This window comes from Bombina bombina, chromosome 11, assembly GCF_027579735.1.
Source record: "Bombina bombina isolate aBomBom1 chromosome 11, aBomBom1.pri, whole genome shotgun sequence".
NCBI lineage: Eukaryota > Metazoa > Chordata > Amphibia > Anura > Bombinatoridae > Bombina > Bombina bombina.
In genome coordinates this window covers 164,879,827-164,906,417 of record NC_069509.1, presented here as the reverse complement: position 1 = coordinate 164,906,417, position 26,591 = coordinate 164,879,827, and positions in this window count along the sequence as shown.

Here is a 26,591-nt window from a genome sequence, read left to right as displayed (position 1 = left end):
TGATGACAGCTTCCAATTTCTTGTTTTTAAATTGTATCAGATCTGTTTCATACTTGTCAATTTTACTTTGCAATTTGTTCAACCAATCCTCCGTCTGATCAGCCTGTAACCTAGGCAGGTTTGGTACTTCATAGGCAATAATTTCTGCTTTGATTATTTGTAATAATCTCCCCACTTCCTGTATAACTAATAATACCAGGTCTAGTGAGCATTTATTTTCAATGCTGCACCACCTCTCACAAAACACAGGATTGTTTCTACCCAGAGTGGGCACATTTCTGATACGAAATCCCCTTGGGATAAAACCTCTGCGATAATATTCAGAGAGGTATGCCCCATGCAGGGTCAAATCTTTCTCCTTTTGTTTTAGCCTGAGTAAGTGGGTATAGATATAAGCTGGTTTATCCAGTGCTGGTCTAAGTGTTATCTTATCAAATAAGATCCCCTCTGCATCACCTTCCACAAACTGGAAGGTATTAGCTCCAGGTATTGCATCAATATCCCCAATGTCCTCCGCAATTATAGATGTGGTATCAGTAGTCATACTGTGTCAAAAGATCCCCAAACAGAATTGTAAGTCCAACACAGTAAGGAAATAACATCCAAACACTTTGCGATCGGGTGCAAGCAAAACAGTCAATACGTATACAAACAAAGTGCACTCCAGATCCTCCTAGTACAGCTGCTTCGGGTGCTAACAAAAACACGATATATCCAATAACAGAAAGCACTCCAGAAGTCTTGTTAATATATCACCTTTAATCGTGAACGTTTTCGGGCTACAAACAGCCCGTCCTCAAACTTACAAGGTTAGTAAAACACTTACCACCCCACTGTGTTATAGACCGCCACCAAGACAAGTGCGCCACGCTCTCCGCGGTGGATGCGCCGCCCCTAGCGAGTGACGTCATCGCCCGCGGCAACGTGCAAAGAACTAAAAAACAAAAGGGCAAAAGACAACAGTAAATATATGCGGGCATAAAAGCAAAAAACTGCTGGGCACTGTAGTAATCCAATAATATACAATTCAAAAGATTCACAGGTAGAAAAAACAGGTAGAGAAAACACAAATATCCTTAAGACAAAAGTAACGGTTGTCATGGTAACCGATAAACAATAAGGAAACATACAGCGTCTCGGGAAAATATGTGACTATAGGGCTCCACAAAACAAACAGGATTACCAATCTGGTAAACAATACTTATATGTTAAACATTATTGTGTGGAGTGGAGTCACATAGCCAGATATATGGGGAAAAGGGAGATCATATTAATTATTTCTAAGCATGAATAAATCATGGCTCTCATTAACTAACAGCAATGACAAATGATCCTGGACTCCCCATGGCACCGTAATGCAGATCTGGAGGCGGGTCATAAAAACACCTGCCAGTCAAGCTGTGTATTCAGACCATAAGGAACTAGTGTGTTCAGTTCGAAAGTCCATTTCGCTTCTCTTTGTAGCAGTAATCGGTTTCTGTCGCCTCCTCTGGATAGTGGAGGTACATGGTCTATGATCGTATATTTCAGATCCATGATGCTGTGATGATGTTCCAGAAAATGTCTGGCCACTGGTTGCTCAGATACACCTTTGTTAAGTGCCAGCTTGATTGCAGATCTGTGGTTTGCCATCCGGGTGCGTAAGTCATCACTAGTCTTTCCCACATAATAAAGCCCACAAATACAGTGCAAAAGGTACACTATATAAGTGGTGGTGCATGTCAATCGAAATTTGTGTTTATAAATTTTTCATTTATGTGGATGGGTAAAACTTGATCCAGTGATTAACCCCCCACAGGTTGGACATTAAAAAACCTGGGGTATTCCGATGTCTAGGTTGTACAACCTGTGGGGGGTTAATCACTGGATCAAGTTTTACCCATCCACATAAACGAAAAATTTATAAACACAAATTTCGATATAGTGTACCTTTTGCACTGTATTTGTGGGCTTTATTATGTGGGAAAGACTAGTGATGACTTACGCACCCAGATGGCAAACCACAGATCTGCAATCAAGCTGGCACTTAACAAAGGTGTATCTGAGCAACCAGTGGCCAGACATTTTCTGGAACATCATCACAGCATCATGGATCTGAAATATACGATCATAGACCATGTACCTCCACTATCCAGAGGGGGCGACAGAAACCGATTACTGCTACAAAGAGAAGCGAAATGGACTTTCGAACTGAACACACTAGTTCCTTATGGTCTGAATACACAGCTTGACTGGCAGGTGTTTTTATGACCCGCCTCCAGATCTGCATTACGGTGCCATGGGGAGTCCAGGATCATTTGTCATTGCTGTTAGTTAATGAGAGCCATGATTTATTCATGCTTAGAAATAATTAATATGATCTCCCTTTTCCCCATATATCTGGCTATGTGACTCCACTCCACACAATAATGTTTAACATATAAGTATTGTTTACCAGATTGGTAATCCTGTTTGTTTTGTGGAGCCCTATAGTCACATATTTTCCCGAGACGCTGTATGTTTCCTTATTGTTTATCGGTTACCATGACAACCGTTACTTTTGTCTTAAGGATATTTGTGTTTTCTCTACCTGTTTTTTCGACCTGTGAATCTTTTGAATTGTATATTATTGGATTACTACAGTGCCCAGCAGTTTTTTGCTTTTATGCCCGCATATATTTACTGATGTCTTTTGCCCTTTTGTTTTTTAGTTCTTTGCACGTTGCCGCGGGCGATGACGTCACTCGCTAGGGGCGGCGCATCCACCGCGGAGAGCGTGGCGCACTTGTCTTGGTGGCGGTCTATAACACAGTGGGGTGGTAAGTGTTTTACTAACCTTGTAAGTTTGAGGACGGGCTGTTTGTAGCCCGAAAACGTTCACGATTAAAGGTGATATATTAACAAGACTTCTGGAGTGCTTTCTGTTATTGGATATATATATATATATGTGTGTGTGTATATATGTGAATGGATGTGTGTATATATGTGTGTGTATGTATGTATGTATGTGTGCGTGTATATATATATATATATATATACATACATACACATACATACACACACACATATATATATATATATATATACACACACACACAAATTATAAATATATATATATATATATATATATATATATATATCATTTGTTTCCATTTTTTAATGTGCCCCCCTGATTAAACACTGGCCCCACCTTGGACCCCCCCAGTAAAATTTGTCTAGAACCGCCACTGGTTACAGTTAAGGTTAGGACTAGGTTCAAAGGTACAGTTAAGGTAAGAACTAAAAGAAAAACATAGAACAGAGTGGCGTCTCATGTGTAGTTCAGGATATTCAAACATGAACATGTAGACATTTAAGCCAATTCGGTACTCACATTTAACATAAGTACACTTATGTACTAGTAGAAACAAGTTGATAGCTCTTGGTTTATCAGCTCACCCTCTCCTGGCTCCACCAAGGTACAGGTGCGATCCAGCCCACTCCAGAAGAAGGTGGCTCAAGGAGCTTAGATGCAATGTAGTATTAGGTAGATAATTCAAAAAGCTGCTTCCACTAAGCTTGTAGTTAAAAGATGGTTTATAAAAATCCCATTAAAAACATTCAAGCAGTGGATATAGGGGGCATGTACAATATACCCCCTTTTTATGCAATGCGTTTCTCGGCTTTAAAATCAGCCATTTCCTCAGGCATAAAGCACCTTACTACAAACACATCATTTTAAAAGCAAGTGTGGCCAATTAGTAAGTGTATCACGCCCACTAGGGGCGTGTGGTCACACCAGAGTCTCTAATTAGCCATTAATAAGTAAATAGAAACATGAATATAAATGTCACATTAAACATATCTCAAAACAAAAATTACCACCTATGTACAACATCCATAACTTAATGGTTAATATTAAAACATTGTCCCTTTAAGGGTTTTAAAAAACATATTTTTATGTCATATTACAATTTCAGATGGAACACTGGAACCAGCAATAGTCCTTGTATCTTATTTGGTATTTAGTGCAGGCATATTTCTATCTGTTTTTCCCCAGTTTCTATAAGCCTCACATGTAATGTTCGTGGGATATTTCCCTATCAGACCGAAACTGGCCTGTAGTCTTTTTATCCCAGTATCAAATGGAAAGATAAGGAAATATCCCAGAACAAAGTGAGATGTATGAAATGAGGTAAGCAGTACTCACGGTAGACACGGCAGTCCAAGAAATCAACAGTACTGGGTAAAACAGCAGAGTGGTCAGAAAGGCAGAGTTCAGCAACAAAAAGGCAATCCAGCAATTCAGGGGTTAAAGAGCAGAGTGGTCAGACAGGCAGAGTTCAGCAACAAAAAGGCAATCCAGCAATTCAGGAGTTAAACAGCAGAGTGGTCAGACAGGCAGAGTTCAGCAACAAAAAGGCAATCCAGCAATTCAGAGGTTAAACAGCAGAGTGGTCATACAGGCAGAGTTCAGCAACAAAAAGGCAATCCAGCAATTCAGAGGTTAAACAGCAGAGTGGCCAGACAGGCAGAGTTCAGCAACAAAAAAGGCAATCGAGCAATTCAGGGATTAAAAAGCATAGTGGTCAGACAGGCAGAGTTCAGTAACAATAAGGCAATCCAGCAATTCAGGGATTAAACAGGAGAGTGGTCAGACAGGCAGAGTTCAGTAACAATAAAGCAATCCAGCAATTCAGGGATTAAACAGGAGAGTGGTCAGACAGACAGAGTTCAGTAACAATAAGGCAATCCAGCAATTCAGCAATAAGTAACACCCATGAGCACACAAAGTAAGTCCTATACTTGGGCAGTGTATGTAAGGTATGCAGGTACTTACATAGGTGCCGATTCGCGCCAAGGAGGAATTCAAAGGATCCAACCAGCTTGAGAGAAAAATTGACGTACGGCGATGACGTCATCTCTGCATTCTCACAGCAACTGCTGCATCCCTGGCAACAGCCAGAGCAGCTCAACAGGGAGTGGCATGACATAGCCCCCCACTCAAGGGTTTCCTCCAGGAAGCAGAGTCGGCTTTAAAGGGTGAACAGCATGGAACTATAAAGATGAAGCATGCATATTACGGGTAGGGACCCAGGAACGCTCCGCCACAGAGTAACCCTTCCAGTGTATGAGGTATTGGAGCTGCCTGCGCCTGATTCTGGAATCCAGGATTCTGGCAACCTCATACTCCGGTTCGCCATGAATCAGGAGTGGAGGAGGAGGACGTCTGAGTCGAGTATACCTGTTCGTGATGTAGGGTTTGAGCAAGGAGATGTGAAAGACTGGGTGAATGTGCAAAGATGTAGGCAAGGCCACTCTGTAGGCAGGAGAAAGTTTTTTGAGGACTTTATAAGGACCAATTTACAGAGGGCCAGATATGTCGAGTAGAGACCCAGACACGATTACCTGCTGAAAAGGCAAGAATATTAGCTTGATGATGATTGGCAAACCTCTTGTATCTGGAGATGGTTGAGTGTAACTGGGAGCATATTCATTGCCAGTGGGTAGTGATGTCAGTGAAGCGATGTTCTGCAGCAGGGACTCCTGTGGATGGAGCAGAAAGAGGAAAAACATGAGGTTGATAACCAGCTGCAGCCTGGAAAGGAGAGCATCATAGAGAAGAATGCCAATGAGTGTTCTTTGCCAGTTCAGCTAGGGGAACAACCCAGACCAATTAGTATGCTGTGAATTGACATATGCTCCGAGATATGATTCAAGATCCTGATTGGTTCTCTCCGTCTGCCCTTTAGTCTGGGGGTGATAACCAGAGGACAAAGAAACAGTGGTTCCAAGCAATTTGCAAAAGCTTCTCCAAAAGATAGAAATAAATTGAGGTCCTCTGTCAGAGACGATATTTACGGGTATACCATGGAGCCGTACCACGTGTAACAGAAAAATAGTGGACAATTATTAGGCTGTAGGTAACTTAGGTAAAGGTACAAAATGAGCAAGTTTGGAGAATCGATCCACCACAACCCAAATGACGGTTAGAAGGAGGGAGGTCTACAACAAAATCCATGGCTATGTGTGTCCATGGTTGTTTAGGTATGGACAATGGTTGAAGTAGGCCATGAGGTAGGAAACGGGAAGTCTTATTAACAGCACAATTTGGACAGTGGATCATGTTTGTCCGACTGTTAATAAATCGGCCCCATAAAGTTAAGGTTAGGGTCAGGGTTACAGTTGGGATTAATGCTAGTTTTATGATTATAATTAAGGCTTGGATGCCAGAAATGGAAACAATATATTGCTTCCCAATTCACTGCAGCCTTCCTTGGCATCAGAGGAGTTAGCAGGAATTTGCAGCCCCTGTGGTAATGTTGCCTATGATATTGGCAATAGCCTTGCTGCAGTCACATTATTAATAAGTGGACATACAAATCCTGGCAGACAGGATAATACCATTGGGGTTAATTTCATGTTAAATGTTGATCTATTTTTTTTTTTAACACACTGAAGTCCAACCCAGGGTGTACACACTTCCTGATTTCCCATATTTTTTTAGTAAGCACCAACAAATAGTAAAATAAACCTTACTGAGCTCCAGAAAACAGAAGCAAGTCATATTTAAAGGGATAGTAAACCCCAAAATTTTCTTTTATGATTCAGATAGAACATACAATTTAAACAACTTTCCAATTTATTTCTATTATCTCATTTGCTTCATTCTCTTGTTATCCATTGCTGAAGGCACAGCACTGCACTAATGGCAGGAAGCTGAACACATCTAGTTAGCCAATCACAGGAGACATATGTGTGCAGACACCAATTAGCAGCAGCTCCCACTAGTGTAGGATATGTGCGTATTCATTTTTAACTAGGGATACTAAGAGAACAAAGAAGAGAAATAGAAGGGAATTTAAAAGTGTCTTAAAATGACCTGCTCTACCTGAATCATGCAAGTTTCATTTTGACTTTTCTATCCCTTTAACCAAAGCTAAACATCAGGAAATATTGTGAACAAGATGTAGTTTATTTTTATTTCTTGCATTATTCTGCTGACCCTAATAGATTGCCACATAGAATTATGTTTATGAGGCACCCCCTCATGGGCAGAAATTCAAAATAAAATACAATACACCTACACTATTTATGAATCAGCAGCAGGAATATTACGCAACAGAGACACAACTAATAAACGGCTAGATTACGAGTTTTGCGTTATGAGTGAAAAAGCCTCATAACGCTGCTTTTTCACTACCGCTGCTATTACGAGTCTTGCAGGTATAACTGTACCGCACACTTTTTTGGCCATAACGCAACGTAACTACCGCACCTTTCAAAAAGTCCTTTTTTAATGGGACTTCCATAGCGCCGGTATTACGAGTTTTGCCTGGAGGCCAAAAAGTGAGCGGTACAGCCTATACCGACAAGATTCGTACTGCCATGTAAAGTCAGTAGTTATGGGTTTTGCGCTACAAAGCTGTAGCATAAAACTCATAAATAAAGTGTTACAAAGTACACTAACACCCATAAATTACATATTAACCCCTAAAAAGAGGCCCTCCCGCATCGCAAAAAATAAAATAAAATTACTAACCCCTAATCTGCCGCTCTGGACATCGCCGCCACTATAATAAACATATTAACCCCTAAACCGCCGCACTCCCGCATTGCAAACACTAGTTAAATATTATTAACCCCTAAACCGCCGCACTCAATGTCACCGCCGCCACTATACTAAAGTTATTAACCCCTAAACCTAACCCTAAGTCTAACCCTAACACCCCTAACTTTAATATAATTAAAATAAATCTAAATAAAAATTACTATCATTAACTAAATAATTCCTATTTAAAACTAAATACTTACCTGTAAAATAAACCCTAAGCTAGCTACAATATAACTAATAGTTACATTGTAGCTATCTTAGGTTTTATTTTTATTTCACAGCTAAGTTTGTATTTATTTTAACTAGGTAGATAAGTTAGTAAATAGTTATTAACTATTTAATAACTACCTAGTTAAAATAAATACAAATTTACCTGTAAAATAAAACCTAACCTGTCTTACACTACCTAACATTACACTACAATTAAATAAATTACATTAATTAAATACAATTAACTAAATTACACAAAATAAAAAAGAAATTATCAGATATTTAAACTAATTACACCTCATCTAATAGCCCTATCAAAATAACCCCCCCCCCCAATAAAACCCCCCAGCCTAAACTAAACTGCCAAAAGCCCTTAAAAGTGCCTTTTGCAGGACATTGCCCCAAATAAATCAGCTCTTTAACCTGTAAATAAAAATACAAACAACCCCTAACAGTAAAACCCACCACCCACACAACCAAACCCCCCAAATAAAATCCTATCTAAAAACCTAAGCTCCCCATTGCCCTGAAAAGGGCATTTGGATGGGCATTGCCATTAAAGGGGCATTTAGCTCTATTTCTTTGCCCAAACCCCTAATCTAAAAATAAAACCCACCCAATAAACCCTTAAAAAAACCTAACAATAACCCCCGAAGATCCACTTACAGTTTTTGAAGACCGGACATCCATCCTCATCAAGCCGGGAGAAGTCTTCATCCAAGTGGGCAGAAGTCCTCAACGAACCCGGGAGAAGTCTTCATACAAGCGGCAAGAAGTCATCCTCCAGGCGAGCAGAAGTCTTTATCCAGGTGGCATCTTCTATCTTCATCCTTCCGACGCGGAGCGGAGCGGCTCCGCCTTTAAAATAGAAATAAACCCTAATCTAGCTACAGTGTAACTATTAGTTATATTGTAGCTAGCTTAGGGTTTATTTTATAGATAAGTATTTAGTTTTAAATAGGAATTAGTCAGGTAATGATAGTAAATTTTATTTAGATTTATTTTAATTATATTAAAGTTAGGGTTAGTGTTAGACTTAGGGTTAGGTTTAGGGGTTAATATATTTATTTAGTGTTAGTGATGTGGGAGGCCAGAGGTTTAGGGGTTAATAACTTTAGTATTGTGTCGACGGCGGCGACATTGGGAGCGGCAGATTAGGGGTTAATAAATTTATGTAGGTTGTGGCGACATTAGGGGCGGCAGATTAGGGGTTAATAAGTGTAGGTAGGTGGCGGCAACATTGGGGGCGGGAGATAAGGGGTAATAATAAGTGTAATGTAGGTGGCGGCGATGTCTGGGGCGGCAGATTAGGGGTTAATAAGTGTAGGTAGGTGGCGTTGACATTGTGGTCAGAAGATTAGGGGTTAATAAATTTATGTGGGTGGCGGTGACATTGGGGGCGGCAGATTAGGGGTTAATAAGTATAGGTAGGTGGTGGCGGCGACATTGGGGGCAGCAGATAAGGGGTAATAATAAGTGTAATGTAGGTGGCGGCGATGTCGGGGGCGGCAGATTAGGGGTTAATAAGTGTAGGTATGTGGTGACAACATTGGGGGCAGCAGATTAGGGGTTAATAAGTGTACAGTAGGTGGGGGTAATGTCGGGGGAGGCAGATTAGGGGTGTTTAGACTCTGGGTTTATGTTAGGGTGTTAGGTGTAAACAAACATAACTTTTCTTTCCCCATAGGAATCAATGGGGCTGCGTTACGGAGCTTTACACTTCTTTATTGTAGGTGTTAGGATTTTTTTAGCCGGCTCTCCCCATTGATGTCTATGGGGAAATCGTGCACGAGCACGTAAAACCAGCTCAAAGCTGCACTGATATTTGTGTGCGGTATCGAGCTCAACGCTGCCATATTGCCTGCTAATGCTGGGTTTTTGCAAACCTGTAATAGCAGCGCTATTAAAGGTGAGCGGTGGAAATAACTTTCAAGTTATTACCGAGCTGCTCATAACGCAAAACTCGTAATCTGGCCGATAGTTTGGTACTACTGGATTTCTAAAGAGGGATCTAAAACATGATGATTCAGGAAAAATCACAATCTACCTACATTGAGAACATAGACACATAAATGGTTATAGTCAGAAAAATGTCTCTAGGTAGAAAATATGTCAAAGATTTATGTCAGAAGGGTTACTTGGCACATTGTTTTATATTTATTTGTTCTCCTTTTTTCTGTTATTTTTCTCTGTTTCTTTTTTTTCCTTGATTTTTTCTTGGTTTACCTGTTAATTTATTGTCACTTACAATGTCGGATATTTTCCCTATTCCAAAATGTAACAAGTGGTTCAGTTGGTGGACTAAAGATCAAAAGAGATGAAAGTGAACTGGACAAATGGACTATTTATGAACTCATCCTACTACTTATACCAGTGAGAGTCATGTATATAGTAGTATGGAGTGGGAGAACAGAAATGTATAATATACACAAGATGTTAAATTTCTATACATACTATTGTTACTATTTTAGTATTTTTGTTTGAAATGAAAATTGTGATAAATATTCTAATAAAAAATATTTAAACATAAAATGATGTTTATTCATTTAACCCAATAGCTGCCAAACAGCAAAAAAAATCCTCTGAACTGAAACTTGCTGCCATTATCAACAGATTGGTCCAGTGTATCCATTTGCAAAGGTCAAACTTATAAAGGAAGAATTGGTTCCCAGAAGAGAGAATTTCCATGACCTAATTTCATAGACATTGCTGAGGTTCCCACAGGACTTCTTTGTAAAAGTGACATCACGCTCAAAATTCCTTAAGCGTTACTTGACCTATCTTACCCAAAATTTCTTTAGTGGGTTTTACTGCTGCTAACATCCATAGCTGCAGGAGGTGCCATTATATCTCACACATCAAACAAGAAGCATCATGAGAAAGCAATAAATAGAAACACAACACTTCAAAAAAAGTTGCAAAATGCTTTATTTAAGGCAACTAAAACACAATGGGCCAAATTACAACCGAGGCGCTATTGTTAGTGCAACCCAACGAGTGTAAAAGGCTTACCGCTAGCACAGTTTGCGCTCTAGCAAAAGCGCTAATTAGCACTCCACTTGTAATCTAGCCCAGTCTTTTTCTTTTATGGTTCAGATAGAGCAAACAATTTTAAACATCTTTCCAATTTTAAACATCTTTCCAATTTACTTTTATCATCAAATTTGCTTTGCTCTCTTGGTATTCTTAGTTGAAAGCTAAACCTAGGTAGGCTCAAATGCTAATTTCTTAGCCCTTGAAGGCCGCCTCTTATCTAAATGCATTTGACAGTTTTTCACAACTAGAGGGCGTATCTCATGTATTTCATATAGATAACATTGAGCTCACGCAAGTGATGTTACCTAGGAGTCAGCTCTGATTGGCTAAAATGCAAGTCTGTCAAAATAACTGAAATAAGGGGGCAGTCTGCAGAGGCTTAGATACAAGGTAACACAAGTGTATTAATATAACAGTGTTGGTTATGCAAATCTGGAGATGGTTAATAAAGGGATTATCTATCTTTTTGAATAATAAAAATTCTGGATTAGACTGTCCCTTTAATTCTTAAATTGAAGCTGCATGATAATGTATCCTCATATTTTAGAAGAATTTTGCAATGAATAATGCAGTTTTAGTTTGTCAAATAAGCATTTTGTTTTATGAATTTTCTTTTCAATTATTTCCCTGTACCCTGAACAATAAAACCCCTGCTAACCAATCACAAACTAATATGCAAATATGGCATGATCTCTGTTTGAACATGTGGGGCAAGATTACATATGCGGCATCACCCGCAAAAGCCGGCAACGCCAGTTTTTACTCAGTTTTGGTATCACATATACGGCCCCACATATAAATGCGGTGCGTATATTTCACCCGTCGCCCACAATTTTTACTCCCATAAGCTAATATAGAACCTCATCGCAAATCGGTATCACATATTGGGCAAGTGTACATATGTGGCGTCGCCCGCAAAAGCCAGCGACACCAGTTTTTAAGCGGTTTTGGTATCACATATACGCCGCCGCAAGTACATGCGGCGTGTATATTTCACCCATCACCCGCAATTTTTATTCCCACAAATCGGTATCACATATTTAGTGCAAGGACTGGAAAAATTTTACTCCATTTTCACCTCACCACACATACAGCTAGATTAAGAGTTGAGCGTTATGAGTCAAATAAACCTTTAAAAAAGCCTAGCACTAACCCCCGACGATCCACTTACAGTTTTTGTTGTCCCGCTTGAACGATCTTCATCCCGGAGTTGAAGTCCTCATCCAGGCGGCGAGAAGTCTTTATCCAGGCGACTTCTTCAATCTTCATCCCGGAGTTGAAATCCTCATCCAAGCGGTGAGAAGTCTTCATCCAGACGGCCTCTTCAAACTTCATCCAGACGGCATCTTCTATCTTGATAGAATTAGGGCTGCTAAAATCCTATTGGCTATTCAAATCAGCCAATAGGATCTAAGCAGGTCTCATTCTATTGGCTAATTCGAATTAGGGGTATTTAGACTCGGGGCTTATGTTAGGGTGTTAGGTTTAAATGTTAGTTTTCTTTCCCCATAGACGTCAATGGGGCTGTGTTACAGAACTTTTCTTTCCGCGATCGCAGGTGTTAGGTTTTTTTCTGACCCACTCTCCCCATTGATGTATATGGGGGAAGCATGCACGAGCACGTCAAACACAGCGCTTGTTTTTGGTACGGTATGGAGCTCAATGCAACCATATCGCCCGCACAAGCCGGGTTTTTTAAAACTTGTAATGGCTGCACTATAGAAGGTTAAATAACACAACTTTTTTGCGTTCTTTACTTTCCCTATAGCACTCAAAACTTGTAAACTAACCGATAGGCAGGTGCAGCAAGCCTTGCACTGAAAATGTGAGCACCGTAACTCCCGTAACTGCCTGAAAATAATAACTAACACCTAACGCATACGCAATATCTATCTACCTGTCAACCGCCACTGCAATAACTTATAAAGTATATTAACCTCTAATCTGCCTTTAACTCACATTGCAATAAACCTAATAAATGTATTAACCCCTAATCCGCCATTAACCCACATCGCAATAAACCTAATAAATGTATTAACTCCAAATCCGTCATTAACCCACACAATGCAATAATCTTAATAAATCTAGAACCCCTAATCCGCAAAACCCCCACAATGCAAAAAACTAATTAAATTACTAAACTCCTTAACCTAACAAACCCTAAATTAAAAAAATTAATCTAAGATTACAAAAAATAAAAAAGTCTAACATTACATAAAATAATAAACCAAATTATCAAAATAAAAAATTATAACTAATCCCTTTGACAAAGACCCCCCAAAAGCACCCCCTAATCTAATACTAAACTACCTATAGCCCTTAAAAGGGCCTTTTGTAGGGCATTGCCCTAAGTTAAACAGCTCTTTTACCTTAAAAAATACTAAGTCCCCCCTCTAACAGTGTCATGGATTTAACCTTATTCCTGCTGGCCCTTTAATTTACCTGCTCACTCACCTTGCAAGGTTATTTAAACCTTGGACACGCCCTTCCTGTTGCTTCAGTATTGTGATTACTAGCTGTATTCATACAACTACTCTTGCTCTGATATTACCTCTCAGAGTAAAGGAACTACTATCTTAAGGCTTACACTATTTCTCAAAGAAGCTGATCCCTCTGGGTTACTCTGGATTATAACAACATTTGGATTGAATCCTTAATTCATATAACTCCTTGAAGCCTTCTAACCGTCACCCACTAAACCTATTCCTGCTGACTACAACGGATCTAATCTTGTTGCACCGGTAGTTATACTGTATTCCAGCAAAGAGAAAGATCAACTCAGATAAGGACTCACTTTAGAGACTCATACCATATCACTGTACATATTTTGCACGAACTTACAAACTCTTTCCCTGCTGTGTTGCTCTCACACAGCCGCTCTCTCTGCTCATCTCCACTCCCTCAGCCTGTCAGCTCTGAACACAGCGCGGCACACAGACCTCAGAGTAACTTGCGGCCGGAACGCTGTATAGTCACTCCCTAAGCCTGTCAGCTCTGAACACAGCCCGGCACACAGAACAACAAAGTAATTTGCACTCTCAACTGCCGCCCCACTGAACTTCAGGTACTGTGTAGCATAATTGTTCAGACCCAGGACATACTGCAACAAGGTTGCCTTCAACCTAATTCAGAACTACTGATTAGGTCTTACGTTTCAATAGTAACATACTTGCCAATGATAAACTATACATTGTAACCTATCAGTGTATCTTTGTTAATAGGCATACATTCATACATTTCCGCAGTTGAGATCCATTAAACACCACTCCTTATAAACAGTAAAACCCACCATCCAACAAACCCCCCAAAATACACTAAAAAATCCTAAACTACCCATTGCCCCTAAAGGAGCATTTGTATGGGCATTGCCCTTAACAGGGCATTCATTCATCTCTTTTACTGCCCTTGTGTCCAATAAATCCATAATCTAAAAAAAAAAAAAAAAAAATTTAAAAAAAAGCCTAAATCTAACCCCTGGTGGAGAAGGTCTTGTTCCAGACAGTGAAGTATTCTTCCAAGCAGCCGACATCTTTTTTCAAGCGGGGACCACTTCTTTCTTCATTTAGGACCAAGCTGAGAGGTGATGAGCACGGAGCAGGACTGGCAACCGCGGAGCGTGGAGGATCCTCTTTGCACGATCGCCGCCGTACAGTGAATAGTGAATTCAAGGTACGTGTAAATAAGGCGTCCTTTGCATTCCTATTGGCTGATTTGATTCTTCAAATTTAAATCAGCCAATAGGATGAAATCTACTGAAATCATATTGGCTGTTCAAATCATACATGCATATATTCCCATATGAACACATAAATACATATGTTCACATATATGGATATATATATTGGAGCCCTTTACAGTTAAGTAGATGAAAGATGAAAAAACATATTTATGCAATATTTCATAATGGTTTAAACAGTTTTAACCGTATTTACTGTAAACATTTCCCATTTCAATGTTCTGCACATAGCAGAATATGTTCTAAGTATTTATAAATAGATATTCCTATATATATCTATACCTACATATAATCATGTATACACATAGGTATATATATATATATATATATATATATATATATATATTGTACCAAAATACAATCATATATGTGTGTGTATTCATGAACAAATTAACATATTCTTGTATTGAAGAACATTGGAATGTGAGCATATGCGATTAGGATTGCGCGCAAGTATTTGTGGATACAATTAGTTGCTACAAAGCTTATGGTAATGTTAACTGATCTGCTATCAATGGCTGTCATATTAAGTAAACTAATTTTTAGTGGCAGTGAATAAATGCTCTCATGCTAGGCTGATATATACTGAGACAGTGAGCAGCTGAATTAGTGTGCGAGCTAATTGGGTTTTTGGAAGCTCCTAAGATTGAAGCATAAGACGATGTAATGAAATTGTAATCACACACAGGCACTGAGAATAAATTAAACGGAAAATACAAATGTAATAGAAATGCAAAAATATTCCCTATATCAATTCCAGGCTTCTATCTCTGGTGATCACAGGAAGTTATAAATTGATAACCTCTCCCACTGAGTATTTTCCCCCAAATTAGGAAAAATATTTACATTTTGTATTAAAAGATTACTAAATAAAATGAAGCATTTTATGTTTGTTCACTGAGTGCCCCTTTAAAGGCAGGGTTAACACTTTGAAATTGTAATATAAAATGTTTAAAGGGACATAAACACTTTTTATTCATCAATAAGATAGAGCGAGCAATTTTAAACAATTTTCCAATTTACTTCTATTATTAAATCTGCTTCATTCTAATTGGTGTATTTTGATGAAGAAGCAGCAATGCACTGCTGGGAGCTAGCTGAACACATTGGGTGAGCCAATGACAAGATACATATATGTGCAGCCACCAATCAGCAGATAGCGTTCAGTATTGCATTGCTGCTCTGGACCCTACCTAGGTATGTGTTTTAACAAAGGATGCCAAATGAACAAAGCAGATTAGATAATAGAAGTAAATCAGAATGTTGTTTAAAACTGAATGCTATGGGGCATATCTATCAAGCTCCAGATAGAGCTTGAGGCCCCGTGTTTCTGGCGAGCCTGCAGGCTCACCACAAACACCAGTTATGAAGCAGCGGTCCAAAGACTGCTGCTCCATAACCTGTCCGTCTGCTCTGAGCAGGCGGACAGACATTGCCGCAATTCAACCCGATCGAGTACGATTGGGTTGATTGACACTCCCTGCTGGGTAGGTTCAAACTGATATCTAAACAATTGAAAACCGCCTCCTAGCTCAGAGCATTTTGAAAGTTTTTCACAGTTAGAAAGTACTAGTTCAAGTGTGTCATATAGATAGCATTATGCTCACTCCCGTTGATTTATTTAGGAGTCTGCACTAATTGGCTAAACTGCATGTCTGTCGAAAGCACTGCGATAGGGGGGCAGTCTGCAGAGGCTTAGATGCAAGGCAATCACAGAGGTAAAACATATATTAATATAACTGTGTTGGATATGCAAAACTGGTGAATGGGTAATAAAGGGATTTTCTATCTTTTTAAATAATAAAAATTCTGGAGTAGACTGTCCCTGTAAGTCTGAAAATTCTGGATTTCCCAGTCCTTAAAACTGAAAAAGCTGATGCAGACTTCAGAAGCATAAACCTGCTAAATAGCTGTCACTATTTTACAATGCATTATCTTATCATTTCTGCTGAAGCCAAACCATGGAGATTTGGTTAATGTAATAACAGTGGCACATCCTGTCATCCCAAACTCAAATCCAGACTGGTTCATCATTTTAATGAAAAATTGCAGCAATTGTTCTAATAAATTCCAGGCTCTGTTGGTAAGTCAAACTATTGGAAGACTGCAGAAAAATGTTATAACAAGGTGTTTACTGTCCTTTAATGGTTATGATGGGCTCATACTCACTGTTGAGAATCTATGCTTAAGTGGTTTCTAGCTGTTCCACCTATTATGTTATATTTACTGATTTATGATGAATCCAGTACAGATGACTAATGCTCTTGCTCCTATCTATTCACAATTGGCAAAAGATGTGATCTGCATGTGTGATACTCTGAAGGTGCTTTTGGAATGAGAGATCTGCCAATACGGTTTCTAAGCCATAGCTGGGAATTATTAAACAGGTAAACAGCACCCCCAGCACAGGCAGTCTACTGTTATATATATATTTCACATTCCTAGGGCTCCATGTACTAAGAGGCGGGCGGACAGCTTCTTAACTCGCAAAGCTGTCCGCCCGCCTCCGCTACACACGGGCAGCGGATCTATTGATCCGCTTGCCCGTATGTATCATTACACACTCAGCGGAGTGTGTAATGCCCGCCCCTTCAGTCGCGCGACCAATCACGCGACTGAAGGGGCTGTCAATCACCGAGAGCGAGCGAGCTCTCGGTGATTCTGCTTCGCCACCTAAGAGGTGGCGTAGGGTGTAGGAAGCAGCGGTCTAATGACCGCTGCTTCTTACATTGCGGGAAGCAGGCTCGCATATGCGAACCTGCCCCGCAAAGGCTCCGGAGCAGCTTTCGCTGCTTCGTACATGGAGCCCCTAATGTTCTTCACATAGCAGAATATATTCTATTTATTCTTAAATAAATATTTCTTTATGTATATCTGATTTTTGGAGGGTAATATATATATATATATATATGTATGAAATTATATATAGGTATAGATTATATATACAGTGCATGTTTATATATGTATACTTATGTATTTATGTATTTATATGTGTGTGTGTGTGTGTATATATATATATAAATATTTACAGATATATATATATATATATATATACACATATAAACACATAAGTACATATTTACACATATACAAACATATATATATATATATATGTATATATACATATATATATACAGTATATATATATATATATATATATATATATATATAGGAGCCTTTTGCAGTCAAGTACTTAAACATTACAAATCATATTTATGCAATATTAATATTTAATAAAGTGTTATACTGTGTATTTACTGTAAATAATTCACATCACAATGTTCTTTACATAGGGGATAATATTCTAAGTATTTTAAATGGATATTCCTATATATATATATATATATATATATATATATCTGTATATATCTATAATAGATATATATATATATATATATATATATATATATATATATATATATATATATATATATATATAGATATAGATATATATATATATATAGGAATATCCATTTAAAATACTTAGAATATTATCCCCTATGTAAAGAACATCGTGATGTGAATTATATGTATATATACATATATATATATATGTTTGTATATGTGTAAATATGTACTTATGTGTTTATATGTGTATATATATATATATATATATATATATATATATATCTGTAAATATTTATATATATATATATACACACACATATAAATACATAAATACATAAGTATGCATATATAAACATGCACTGTATATATATATATATATATATGTTTGTATATGTGTAAATATGTACTTATGTGTTTATATATATATATATATATATATATATCTGTAAATATGTATATATATATATATATATACACACACACATATAAATACATAAATACATAAGTATAGACATATAAACATACACTGTATAATATATATATATATGTATATATATATATATATATATATATATATACTGTATATATATATATATATATATATATATATATATATATACATATATTTAGACATGTGTATGTAGGTATCTATATGCTAAACACCTTTTTTCTAACACCTGAGGCCTCATATCTTTGAGCCCTTATAACTTTTTTATGCAATATTTTTTGACTAATATTTTTATACAGTGTTATTATGAGTGTAACTGTACTGTTAAATATATTTTTGATGTTTTTTTGTGCATTTATTTTTGTCTTGCATAACAGTTAACCAGATCTCTGATGTTGCACTTACCCGACACACATTAAATTAATTAGCGCTCAAGATAACACATTTACTTTCAACTTGTAATACACACACTACTTCCGACATGCGTGAAGAGAGACGAGATATACCCGGGCCCATATTGCCCATGCACAACAGTTAGTGCACCACTCGTACTCTAACCCTAACATGGGATAAGCTTGTGAGATCAATTGTCCTCACATTATTACTGTTTACACACAAACACCTTCCTTGTGTTATCTCTTAGGGCTGGATGATCTAAAGGTCTCTGGGCTGGTGAGATTATTATAGAATACTCGCCTGTACTGCTTTCCCTGGTGGAATGATCTAAAGCCACTTTTTACCCTGAAAACAGGGTGTCTCGCTAAGGGGTGTTTATTGCATTTTTGCATGAAAAGTGCACAATAAAATTTGTATTTAAACATCGTACAAAAGGAATAATTGAACCATTCACACAAAAATAAGCTGGGAAAACAAAATTTATGCTTACCTTATAAATTAATTTATTTCATGGTGGTGAGAGTCCATGATCCATTACTCCTGGGAATTACTCTTGTCTACCACTAGGAGGAGGCAAAGATTCCCAAAACCCAATAACGCTATAAAACTCCTCCCACCTACCTCAGTCTAACGTATAGCCAAACAATATGAGGTAGGAAAAGTGAAAAAGAGCCAAAAAAGGAACAGGGAAAAAAAGATGTGCTCAAAAAAACGAAAACAACCCAAAACAAAACAGGGTGGGGTCTTGTGGACTCTCACCCCCATCAAAGAAATTAATTTATCAGGTAAGCATAAATTATGTTTTCCTTTTATACAAGTGGTGAGAGTCCACGATCCATTACCCCTGGGAACAAATACCCAAACTGTGGAGTCCACGAGTAATAATAGAAAAGGGTGGGATCTAAGAAAGCTATTTTTTCACTGAGAAACTAAATCCACAACCCAATAAGAGCCTAAAAAGGCAATAAAAAGTAAACTGACATAGAAACAGCAAAAGGAACAAACAAACAAAAAGTTTGTCTGAAAACATTAGTAGTGACATCATAACACTACAAATCTCTAACACAATTGAAAGCAAATCGGCCACTCAGAATAATTCAATGGAAATAAGGATCAACAATGTCCCAACTAAAAAAGTCAGAAAACATCACCTCATTCTAAATAAGATAAAGAGAAAAGAAATAAAAAGAAGAAATTCTTCTATCAGAAGAAATAGCTAAATGAAAACAAAAAAACTTCCAAAAATATTTTAATATTTACCTGAAGTATGGTCTCAAAAGGAGAAAACCTGCAAAATGCTCAAGACCAATATAAAGGTTCCAAGAAGGAAAATATTGGAAAATAACATGCTTAATTCTAGGCCAGACTAGCACTCTTCTACGGAACATAACAGAAAACTGACCCTTTAAAGAACTGGTGGATAAATGTTTATCCACTCTAACAAGAGAATATAGCCAGAAATCTGCATAAAGAAAACCACGAAATAAAGGCCTTAGAGACCTTTAAATAACAGACTAACGAGCCTGAAAAAGAAACTCAGAAACTGAACGAATGGTTCAAAGACAAAGAGTATATCTGATTCTGAAGAAGCATGTGTGTCAAACCGTGGCTGGACTGTTATCCAATGGATATATGTGCGACAGATAATAATCCGACACACAAATGTCCGTCGGATAACAGCCCGGTCACAGACAAATGTGTCCGATTCTACTCGCGCTCCATTCTGCATGGATTTTTACTATTATTATTTTATTTCTAAATGCACTAACATAAAACTTTATCACAATATATTGACGTATAGTGCAAACTTTATTTAAATTATTACAAAAAGCGCAAACATAAAACAATTAACGTTGGTTTTATAATATATTAACTTACATATTTATTATTTTTTATAATATACTAACTTATATTTACGGGGAAGGTAATAGGATATGTATGGGGAGGGGAATACATGTGTGTGGGGTGGGACACATCATTAGGTTCCCAGAGGCGGTTGCAGCGCCCAAGGCACTGATTATAACAGAACTCTCTGGAGCGTATTTGCCCTCAGTTGAATATGCTTGTAATATAATACTTGGAATATAGTCTCTCGGACATATGTCTGATGGACAAATTTGCTTCAGCATTCTGTCCTTCGGCATCCGAGAACAGTGTGAAACGCGTGTTAGTGGTGTTTTGCACTTGGAGTTTCATCTTCTTTCCATTTTTGTGTGCGCCTGAACTATAATCAAGTTAGGAAGTTATGGATGAGGAAATCTAGATAATGTTAAACCTAATATAGCCTCCGGATTTTAGGAGCTTAGTCCATAGATAAGTTTGGTATGTATGGGGATTATGAATGAATGTTTTCACTAAAAACTCTATAGTTTATTCCCATCCATTTAATACTGTATAACTATCTTTAGGCACCCTACACATAGGAATATTAGTCACAGATAGGTACTGGGTTAATAGTTTCACAAACTAGTCACAATTTGTTGCAACTTTTTGTTTAAGCAATTGAATATTGTTACATCTGATGGAGACTGCCTATGGAAGCACGCGCTTGTGAGCAAAATGCGTCCTAGCAATGCAAATGCGAGCTTGCATTTGCATATTGCATTGCTCTGTTGTATTACCAGTGCACATTATAGTGTGCAGGTATTATTCGATAGAGCGCAAATATCACTTTCACAAAATCGATATTTAGCGCTCCACTTGTAATCTGGCCCTTAGTAATTACATCGCTATAACTATTCCTTTTTTTTAAATTGTGATCAACAGTGGTAGATGTGTATTGATTACTTGTTACTTAAAGGGACAATAAACCCAAACATTTTCTTTCATGATTCAAGTAGAGAATACAATTTTAAACAACATTCCAATTTACTTCTATTATCTAGTTTGCTTCATTATTTAGATATCCTTTGTTGAAGAAATAGCAATGCACATGGGTGAGCCAATCATATGAGGCATCTATGTACAGTAACCAATCAGCAGCTACTGAGCATATCTATCACAGTTCTATTGCCCTGGCGGAGGTCCAGGAGAGAATATTCTGCAGCAGAGGTATGGCCAGAAGTCCCAAACACAGAAGATAAAGCAGAAATTAAGTCATCAGAATCATGCAGGAGTGTAGAGTTCTGTTGCAAAAGGGAGAGACCCAGGCTAAGGACTTGTCTTTCAGTAAGGAAATGATAAAGGTGACCCTTGACTGGTGAAACTGAAAGGTGTGAGGATCATTGTGGAAGTGCAGCCTGAATTGGTTAAGAAAACTCCTGCGATCAGTAGTACCTTCATACTTGTCAGACAAGGGTATCCGGGGCATACTTCCAGAAGCAGAGGAAGAAGCCACAGTACTAGGAGTAGGGACTTGTGGTGAAACAACAGAAGCGGTATTCTTCGCTGTAACTAGTAAGGAGAGTTGAGCGGTAATAGCCTCTAGCTTGGAATCCATATTCTGCAACTGTGTGGTATTTATTCCCAACATCTGTCCCTGAAGATAAACAGTTCGTGCCACCTCCTCTGGCTCCATGGCCCAAGTATAATGTAATGCTCGTGGGATACTCCTTTATCAGACCGAACTTGGCCAGTAGTCTTGTTATCTCAGTGTCGAGCCAGAATGATAGGGAATATCCCAGAGCAGAGAAAGTTATTAAGATGAGGAAGGCAGCACTCACCACAGGCTGTGGGGGTTAGAGCGGCGCAGCGTGACAGTTACAGGCTAAAATGCTTGTGGTATAGCTATACCGCTGCGACTCGTAATATGCGTTACCGGCCATTCCAGCGCAATGGCCAATTTTTCAGCAGTACTAGCTGTAACGCACTGTAACGCAAAATTCGTAATCTAGACCTCTGTGAACAGATAAGTTTTATATACAAGGTAGAGGTGAGCGCCAAAAAGAAGGCTGAGGGTAGGGTGGGGAACGCTAAAATAGGCAAAAATTAGCTGATAAAATGTAGAGTTAAAATGTAGAGTTAAAAATTACAAATTTATTTATTCCATACAGTAATTATAATAATAAAAAAAAAAACAATGTACACTGATAGTTGTTCATGGATCCATGTTACAAATGGTAGCAAATTACAGTGTTGGGTAAAAATGCAATACAATACAATAATAAAAACAATTGTAGATACTGATAAATTCAGTGGCTGATGATATAGCCTTTTATGCTGAGTATCTATTTAATGATTAACACCTTGGTTGAGTCCGGTAAGTGTAAGATGCTCCTGGTAGATGGTGTAGGGTTAATTGTAATCCAATAAGTGGCAAGATTTGGGTGTGATCAGTGTCCAATACAACAATTTGGAAAAAAGTGGTAGAAAAAATGTGTGTTCACTCTATGCAAAATAATGGTAAACAAAAACAACACATGCATAGATACAAACCGGAACCGGAAATGGTAACCGGAAACAATAAATGGTAAACAAAAGCAACACATGCATGATTTAGAAATTAGAGAGAAAGAATAGAGCCCATATAAACAGATTGCTAAGATAAGTTGCAATAAAATTATTCACACACATTAGCATAAGAATTGATATGAACAACCAGGACTAAATCGTCCCATAGGGTAGCTGAACCGGAAGTAAGGGCTAAACCGGAAGAAAGGGCTAGATCCACTAGCGAAACCGGAAGTGTATGTATGAACAACAAATCCATATTAGGACACACACAAACTAGCCATATACAATGGAAAGACAATTTATAACTACACATGTCTTTAAAAAACTTAGTAATGACCTCAATAATACAAGCAAAGTAAATGCCTTCGCCCATACCCACAATGCTTTCGCCCATACCCATAATGCTACCAAACAGGAAGGGGGCGTGGCCTATTAGTGTTTCTCGCCAAAACATCAGCCATAACTCTTATAAATACTGTGAGCTTACTCAGTTTATCAGTCTTGATAAAGGCCAGAGGTATATGGCCGAAACGCGTCGACAGATCTGAGTAAGCATAATACTGATATATCTATTGTACAGATTGCATATATTAGAGTATTGTTTGTTTTCTTTTTTTCAGGATTTTTTCTTTTTGCATATTCTTATTTTTTCTAAACATTGCATCAACACTGAACCACCGATTGATTGATTTGCACTGACATCACCAACATCACTTTGGATTTCAAAACTGACACTATTTTTTTATCCTATTTTATCCTTTTTCACTTTTTTTCATTTTTTATAACATTTTTTGGAGGGATTTTTTCATCTTTTTATCATCATTTTTTCATCACATAGAGTGAACACACATTTTTTCTACCACTTTTTTCCAAATTGTTGTATTGGACACTGATCACACCCAAATCTTGCCACTTATTGGATTACAATTAACCCTACACCATCTACCAGGAGCATCTTACACTTACCGGACTCAACCAAGGTGTTAATCATTAAATAGATACTCAGCATAAAAGGCTATATCATCAGCCACTGAATTTATCAGTATCTACAATTGTTTTTATTATTGTATTGTATTGCATTTTTACTCAACACTGTAATTTGCTACCATTTGTAACATGGATCCATGAACAACTATCAGTGTACATTGTTTTTTTTTTATTATTATAATTACTGTATGGAATAAATAAATTTGTAATTTTTAACTCTACATTTTAACTCTACATTTTATCAGCTAATTTTAGCCTATTTTAGCGTTCCCCACACTACCCTCAGCCTTCTTTTTGGCGCTCACCTCTACCTTGTATATATCTTTTACACATTGGGCACGCTAGGGTACCCATCGAGGAGAGCTAGAGGCATCCCCCACCCCCCTTCCCCATCTGTTCTTTGCGCAGGATATACACCACCTTTATTTGAACAGATAAGTTTGCCTTATATTTTGGTGTATATGTTAGGGTAATAAAATTGCACAACCTAAGGGCTCGATTTATCAAGCAACAGCGGACAGGGGAATACATATGCGCCCCTGTCCGCCGCAGCTAGCCTCTGGCGGGCAGAATTCTGTTGGCAGAATTCAGCATTGCACAAGAACAGGGAGATTGAAATTCTCCACCTAAGAATTGGAGAAGAGGATAGGAAGCAGTGGTCTGATGACCACTGCTTGATAAATACTGACTGTAGGCGCAATGCAGCGGATGCTTGATAAAATGAGCAATTAGTTAAATACTTTGCAAAACACCTATATTTAAATAGTTATCCCTTCCCTTTATCTTGTCATACTGCATTTTATATTTTGGTATTACCTCTTTAGGATTATTCCGGTAGAAATATATGGCTAGATTACGAGTTCTGCGTTAGGGTAAAAAAGCAGCGTTAACAGGTCCTAACGCTGCTTTTTTACGCCTGCTGGTTTTACGAGTCTTGCAGGTTTAGGGTCACCGCACACTTTTTTGGCCTTACCGCAAAACGACTTGCGTAAACTTCGTAAAGTCTTTATTCTATGGGACTTCCATAGCGCCGGTATTACGAGTCTGTCCTGGGAAGGCCAAAAAATGAGCAGTACATCCTACCCCGTCAAGAGTCCTAACGCATTTAAAAGTTATTAGATAAAAAAAAGTCTGTTCCAATCAGCCAATAGAATGCAAGCTCAAACCTATTGGCTGATTGGATCAGTATATAGGATTGAAGTTCAATCCTATTGGCTTATGTACACTCACTCGCTTATGTACACTCACAGAATAAGTGAATTTGTTCCTAGCAAAGAAGTGACATGTGCTGCTGTGGCTGATGTATAGTGTCATGATGATACGTCACACATTAAGGTAAGGTTTATTTTTATAGTTTATTTTCTCTCTCTGTCTCAGATTTTACAGCTTCCCATAGTAGTTCTGCTGTTTCAGTCAGTAAACTTATATTTGTCTGCACCTCCATGCTTCCTCCTTTACCTTGCTTTGCTCCTGTTGGCTGCCCTAAATCTCTTTAACCAGCTAACATCACACCAGAATCCCATTCAAAAGCATATTAAATGAATCCACAGTGGAGGAATTTATATATTTATTTACTTATTAATACTGCTTAGGTCCAGTTTCACATATTGCAAGGGTTTTTTTTTTTGTTTTTTTTAATGATTAGCCCAGCAGTGGATGATCCACTGCTGGGCTAAAAAATAAAATAAAATAAATTGATTTAGTTGTTTTTTGGGATGTTGGGGTGGAGAGCGAAATTGCATGGGGGGACCCAAGAAAATGTTTGCCCAGGGTCCAGTCAATATTAAAGATGGCCCTGATGGTAGTGAGAGGACATCCAAGATGAGGTATGAGAAAGACAGTTAGTGAGACGGGTTAGCAAGGAAGGAGATAGGTCTCGTTCAGAGAGGTAAATTTGGGTGTCATCGGCATACAAATGATATTGAAATCCATGGGACTTTATTAAGGAACCTAATGATGACGTGTAGATTGAAAAGAAAAGGGGACCGAGGACAGAGTCTTGCGGTACCTCGACAGAAAGTGGTGACGGGGCAGAGAAGGCTCCAGAGAAAGCTACACTAAAGGTACGGTTTGACAGGTAGGAAGAGAACCACGAGAGGGCTGTGTCACAAATGCAGAAGGTTTGGAGCAAAAGAAAACAGTATCAAAGGCTGCGGACAGATCAAGGAGGATAAGCAAAGAGAAGTGGCCTTTGGATTTTGCTGTAAGTAGGTCGTTGGTAACCTTAACGATTGCTGCCTCTGTGGAGTGAAGGAGTGATTTTATTTAATTGATCTACACCCGACTCCATCTTATATCTAAGTTTCCAACATTTGTCATTTTGCTGAATGTGCTGCTTTTTAATTAAATAAATAAAATATAATGTGAGATATTTAGGGCTTGTCCCAAGTCCTGAGTATTTAATACTTAAATAGGAACAATCCTGTTTTTCTAGTAATGTTGGTAGGCAGGTAATTAGATACAAA